This window comes from Pseudochaenichthys georgianus, chromosome 16, assembly GCF_902827115.2.
Source record: "Pseudochaenichthys georgianus chromosome 16, fPseGeo1.2, whole genome shotgun sequence".
Taxonomy (NCBI): domain Eukaryota; kingdom Metazoa; phylum Chordata; class Actinopteri; order Perciformes; family Channichthyidae; genus Pseudochaenichthys; species Pseudochaenichthys georgianus.
In genome coordinates this window covers 19,177,510-19,184,282 of record NC_047518.2, presented here as the reverse complement: position 1 = coordinate 19,184,282, position 6,773 = coordinate 19,177,510, and the positions used below count along the sequence as shown (strand labels likewise).

The 6,773-nt window shown below is 41.2% G+C and overlaps 1 long non-coding RNA gene across 1 annotated transcript; it reads left to right on the top strand.

Annotated features, from left to right (window-relative positions):
* The first annotated feature begins 1,407 nt into the window (after nt 1–1,407).
* On the top strand, nt 1,408–2,911 carry LOC139435486 (uncharacterized). Its single transcript, XR_011644725.1, has 4 exons — nt 1,408–1,495; nt 1,767–1,954; nt 2,333–2,446; nt 2,749–2,911. It is a non-coding gene; the product is annotated as an uncharacterized lncRNA (long non-coding RNA).
* The last annotated feature ends 3,862 nt before the right edge of the window (nt 2,912–6,773 follow it).

Below are 6,773 nucleotides of genomic sequence, written 5' to 3'. Positions count from 1 at the left end.
GTGAAGTGATGATGATGATGACGCGACGTCATCAGCTCGCGCATCACAGAAGGTAAACAACACCGTAGAGTGAACGTGTGGAGCTCACACGAGAGAAAAAACACCAAGATGAAAAAATCTAATCCATCTCATTTACCGACGAACATTTCTGCTAAAGACTGTCTTGCACGAAAGTGGGGGGAAACTATTCTGCACCCCGTGCAACTGTGTGTTGGAGCATAAGAGAACATCGACGGTGACGACCCACTTTGATTCATTCAAACATTCGAAAATGCTTTCTGCTGCTGCGGACAAGAAAGCCAAACAACTCACGTTCACCGAGGCATCAACCTCCAAAACCCTTTCGAGGGCTACAAGAAACGAGGTGAGAAGCCTACAAGATTGAAGCGGAGATGTGTGTGTGTGTGTGTGTGTGTGTGTGTGTGTGTGTGTGTGTGTGTGTGTGTGTGTGTGTGTGTGTGTGTGTGTGTGTGTGTGTGTGTGTGTGTGTGTGTGTGTGTGTGTGTGTGTGTGTGTGTGTGTGTGTGTGTGTGTGTGTGTGTGTGTGTGTGTGTGTGTGTGTGTGTGTGATTAATAAATAAACATTGAATGTGTTTAATTGAATAGTAAAGGGGTTTAACGTTAGTGGCAGGTTGTGTGTGAGAGAGAATAAATAAATAAGACAGCCCAATATTTAATATTTTTCCACATATTTCGCAACTTCCCCCAATTTCACCGCATAAAATCACATAAAACCCCGCATGTTTGATCACATAATCAAGGATTTTTGCCCGCGTTTTTCTGGAGGGTCTACTTAACTGAGCTGACAATGGTTCAATTAAAACACTTTAGTGAAAAGACTATTTATTTTTTCTTTATATTTCTTACTATTTGAAGATAATTGTCTACTGATATGTTGTCATGTGTACAAAGCAGAAAGATAATTTTTCTAGATTTGATCAACACAATAGAAACATTAAAAGTAAAAAAACAACATGTAAACTGAAAGATTTGTATTCCTTAGTATCAATATTTTGCTTTTTTGACAGTATTATTCAAAGTCCTCTCAAAAAACATGTCACTAGTCATCTTTCAGTTCCCTTAAGGCAGACGTGCCCAACCAGTCGATCGCGATCGACCGGGGAGATTCCCAGTCGATCGCGAGATGTGTCTAAAAATAGAACAACAATATTCTGTTTTATCGTTAATGTCCTATAACATAATCTTCCCGTGCCAGAATAATGCACTTGAACGCATCAAAGCTTTGTGATTGGCCGGCGTGATCTCATGTGTGGGGGCGTGGCTGGTGGGCAGTGGGCACCATAGACATATAAAGAGTAGACGCCGCATTGGCTGCTGGGGCGCAAGAAATACGGCCGCCATCTTGGACCGGTCATCCTACAGACATTCTACCCATAGACAGCAGAGGTTTCAAGATGCCAGAGCACTGTGCAGCATATTGCTGTGCAAATCGGCGGACGATTGCGAACAGGGGTCGGGGGATTACTTTTCACAAGTAAGATTCAACATTATAATTGGTTGTATTTTGTAAATAGAATATTATTGTACTGTATTGATGTCCGCCAGCGAAATCGTAGCCAGCAAACATTATGTTCATGGCCAACTGAGACTTTATAAATCGCTGCTGTAACAAGTGAATGTCCCCGTTGTGGGATGAATACAGTAAAATCTAATCTATCTAGGAAGAAGAAGGAAGAAAATAAGCTTGACCTCCTTCTTAAAATGTTTTTGTGTTGACTCTCAAATCTCCCGTTTTTATTTTGAAGGTTTCCCAAAGACAAAGATATGAGAAAGAAGTGGGAAGTTGCTTTGAGGAGGGAAGGGTTCACTGCAAGCGAGTCATCCGTGATTTGCAGTGAGCATTGTAAGCAGGACGAGTTTGACAGGACAGATTGTCCGACTCAGAGATGGTGTTATTCCCTCCATCTTCAGCTTCCCGGTTCACCTCCAAAGAGTAGGTGTATCATCATAAGGTTATTAGCATTCATAAATGTAAATATTCTATTATCAATGTGTGTGTGTGTGTGTGTGTGTGTGTGTGTGTGTGTGTGTGTGTGTGTGTGTGTGTGTGTGTGTGTGTGTGTGTGTGTGTGTGTGTGTGTGTGTGTGTGTGTGTGTGTGTGTGTGTGTGTGTGTGTGTGTGTGTGTGTGTGTGTGTGTGTGTGTGTGTGTGTGTGTGTGTGTGTGTGTGTGTGTTGTGTGTGTGTGTGTGTGTGTGTGTGTGTGTGTGTGTGTGTGTGTGTGTGTGTGTGTGTGTGTGTGTGTGTGTGTGTGTGTGTGTGTGTGTGTGTGTGTGTGTGTGTGTGTGTGTGTGTGTGTGTGTTCATTTTAGCCAGAAAAGGGCAGGACTACGTCTCCTTCCAGAAAAGCTGAAGAGAGCCTGTCTGTGGCCCCTCAGGACGACCCAGAAGCTTCAACCTCACACTCACAACCTCAGCCTAATGATGTGAGTATTTCTATTTTCAACATCATTCATAATGGTCCTAGACAAAGTAAAATCTCTCTTGTTTGCTGCCACTCATATTAAACACACTCACAAATAAACACATACACACACAATTGAAGACATGTTGAACATGCATTCCTGGCACACTCACACACACACACACACACACACACACGCATGATGCTGGCAGTGGCTTTGACAGGTGATGACTATAAGAAAGAATGTGGGCCATACTCTAGTTGTGTCAAAGTGATGTGTGTGAAGTGAAACATCACTCAAACCATGTTCATCCCTCTTTCTAGGATCATAGCTATGTCTCGCCTGCTTCTCCTACTGCTCTTAAGGCCAGACTCAATGAAGCTTTAGCAAGAGTGGAGAGTCTCGAGCGAGAGAGGAAGAATGCCATGGCTAGAGAAAAGAGGGCAGAGACCACAGTGAGGACTCTTTTGGGGGATTTGAGGGAAAATAACCTCATTAATGAAGAACTCAAAAATTCATGTACATCTTACTCTTACACTCTTTATTAAACTCCTTTGTTATTATATGAAGGGGACTTATTAATTTTTTCTCATACAATTTCAGATCTTCAAATAGACTTGAAGGCAAAGCAGGGCCATGAGTACTCCAAGGACCACAGAGAATGTGCCCTCACACTCCATCTACATGGTCCAAAGGCATACAAATACCTCAGAGAGACTACAACAAAAAGGTAGTCTTAATGTTGTTCAATTTGATTTTTGGAAATTACGGTTGCAAGTACGTTAAATAGCTACTTCTCAATTTGTTTACAGGTGGCTGTGTTCGGTGGATGGCAAGCCTGGCCTGAACAAGATGATGCTGGATATGCTGGAGAGAAGATGCCAGGACGACCAGGCTAAATATGGATGTGTTTCACTCATGTTGGATGACATGGCCATCAGAAAACATGTGCAATATAATCCACATAACCAGTCAATGTCTGCTTTTGTAGACATGGGTGATGGAAACAATGATGAGACCGATGCTGCTACTGAGGCTCTTGTGTTCATGGTGGTTGGCCTACACGAACATTGGAAGGCTCCCATTGCATATTACCTGACGAAGTCTTTGTCACCTGAAACACAAAGGGTCCTAATCTAAATCTAATCTAATCTATCTAGGAAGAAGAAGGAAGAAGATAAGCTTGACCTCCTTCTTAAAATGTTTTTGTGTTGACTCTCAAATCTCCCGTTTTTATTTTGATGGTTTCCCAAAGACAAAGATATGAGAAAGAGGTTCTCAGTCATGCTTTGGAGGAGCCGCATGCACGGGGCATTCGGGTGTCATGAGCAACTTTGTGTAAATATGGTTTGGGCGGGGTGGTGTCATGTTCTTGTGTTTAACTTGAACATTTACATTTTTTATATAGATGTAGAAGTACATTTTCATTTTTTATGACATAGATATTCATTTTTACTGATATATAACTTCTGTCTATGTATAATGTATTATTGTTTCTTCATTTTTCAACTTATTAAAATAGCTGAGTATAGGCCTACACAATATGCTTCTCTATCATATATAGACCATTAGTGTTTTTTTGTGTGTGTGTGTGTGTATATATTATATATCGTGTGTCTTTTGCAAAATACCTATCATACATAACATAGGCTATCAATTACCAGAATATTCTATTGCTGTTAAGCCTACTATGAATATTAAAATACGCCGAATCATGTGTCCGGTATCATGCCTACATATATGACGTTTGCAGAAACCCCCCCCCGTGAAAATCAGTTTTGTATTCAGCGAGTTATGATTGATAAAATGCGCTGACACTTCATTGCGCCTGCCAGACAGATTACACTGAGTGGAGTGGGTGACCGGTCCAAGATGGCGGCCCCACGGCTCGTCAGCGCCAATAGGCAGCAGCGGTCGATGCGGCGTCTACTCTTTATATGTCTATGGTGGGCACTATTTTGCTGACGTTGACCGTGTCAACACAACAGGAGTGACAGTCCGCACACACACAAGACCACAATTATGGCAGAAGCAATAAAGCCCAAAATATATAATTTTCACTCCGAGTGGGAGGATGATCATTTTTGTATCTATTCCAATTCAAAGTCCATCTGTCTCATCTACAATGCGAGCGTGGCTTTATCGAAGAAGGGTAATTTAGGAGCGGCATTTCAAAACAGTGCACAAACGCTACGAGACGGAATTCCCTCTTAATTCTGCCTTACGCTCCCAAAAGGGGAGGGGCCTGAAAGGACAGCTAAATGCACAGCCATTTTCACCAGGCCCAACAACAAGAGCAAGGCTGCTACCATAGCATCTTATCGTGTCATGAAGTCTTTCAAATACGGCGAAGTTGTGAAAGAAGCTTTCCTGGAGGCTGCCGGCGCGCTTTTGGGGACAGTAAAAATAACAGAAGCATTTCAACAGGTTTTTGATATAATAAAAACTCAAGTTAGATACCGTTATTAATCAGCTGTAAGTTGTAATTTGTTTGAACTTATTCATTATAATTATTGTACAAAATGGTATAAGAATGCAAACTTAAATTGATTATAGTCTATTATCAATTCAGGTTAAGAAACTATTGTTGCTTGCATCCTATTTTAAAAGGCATTTCTTTTTATACTCGACTAAAATGCAACAAAAAAAGGGTTTGATTCTATTTTATTGCACTTTGGCAGCAGATTCCTGTGTAGCTTCAGATCTGAGTTGTCTTATTAGTAAGCCTCATGTATACTTTTGTAGCAACACTGTTTTTATATAATGGCAAAGAAAGGGTTCAGAATCTTTTCTTTTTTCCCTGTGTCATATGTGGCAGCACTGTTCAATGTTTCTTGAAAACATTACCCACTGTAGTATGTGACGTGTGAATAAACTCCAACTCTGTATCAACAACACTGTTGTGTAACTTCAGTTAAATACTTGTATGTGTGTAGATTAGAAAGAGGTAAGATAAAGGATCTGCAGTATTTTATGGAGTATTAAAGGTCAGTTTTATACAAGTAGTGTGTATTTACCTGGCAGTAGGCTGTCAGTAATGGCTACGCCTCTCTATTTGGACTGGTAGATCTCGGCAGACTGGCAACTTTAAAAGTAGCTCTCGGTTCAAAAAAGGTTGGGCACCCCTGCCTTAAGGGATAATGGATTTAGTGTTTTACCAAATAAAACTCAGCTGAGAGCTTGAACTCTGTCTCTAACTGGTTGATAAATAAACCATGGATGTTGTCTAAATTCACTTATCAGAGTGAGTGAAACAGTCACACAGTAGTTTGCTTAAATCAGAACAAAGCAAGCCTCCCAAGAACAATGTTACCAGATAAGCAAAATGCCAGAGTGGGATTAGAGGCAGAAAGGTTTGAGATAAAGGTGCACGGTTTTATAAACAACTCCCTTCTTTTAAAGGGAGCTGACAGTGAAGAAGAGGGAAAAAAAGGTAAGAGGCACACAGAAAGACGGGAAACCTGCTGAGAAGAAAGCGATATGGAGCGAATGAGAACAGGAGAGGGAGGAGAAGTGGGGAGAAATGAAATCAATAATGAACGGCTCCATAACAGGAACTTAATCAGAACAGCAGGTCCCTATATTGCTCCTGACTAGTGCACGCATCACCGCCGTCGATTCAATTTACTCCCCAAACCCTGAAAAAATAAATAAAACATGGAAAATAAATTGAGACGCTCATTCAAATTCATTAGAACTCGTCCCTGTGTGCCTACAGTACATAATATTCCCTTGAAGAAGAAGAAAAAGAAATAAAATGGGGGAAAAATGAAGATATGCCAACAACTCGGTATTGGTTTCTGGTAGAGAGTGAAGGCTAGGGAACTAAGTCATAACCGCCTCCTCAAACACTGTTGTCTTCTGCTTCTCAGAGACATAATTGTATATGAATACTGTATTCATACACTTTATTGAATATGTATGCACCCACACATACATGAAAATAAGTAGTTTCAGACTGATATACTGTACGCTTACTTTTACTCCTACAATATGTAAGGACCTTTACACATTCCCTAAGCCTTTTGTTCTACGACTAAGCCACTCAGAACAAATTCATCAGACTCGTAAGAAACAGCGACAACAATAGAGGGAGAAAAAAATCAAATCAGTGAAAGGCAATGTTGCGTAAAAGCGCAAGCTGGGCTGGTGATGACGTGGGGAGCCAGACCGAGGCCGGGCATACAGGCATGGGCGTCGATATCTGACGGAGGCACAGGAGTGATGTTTTAATAGTTGGATCTGCACCCCCGTCCAATGCGTTTCTTTGCCAACACATACAGCACCCTCTCTATTCCTTTCTCACTCTGTCTTCCAGAAACATCTTTCTATCTCACACTAGTCGCAT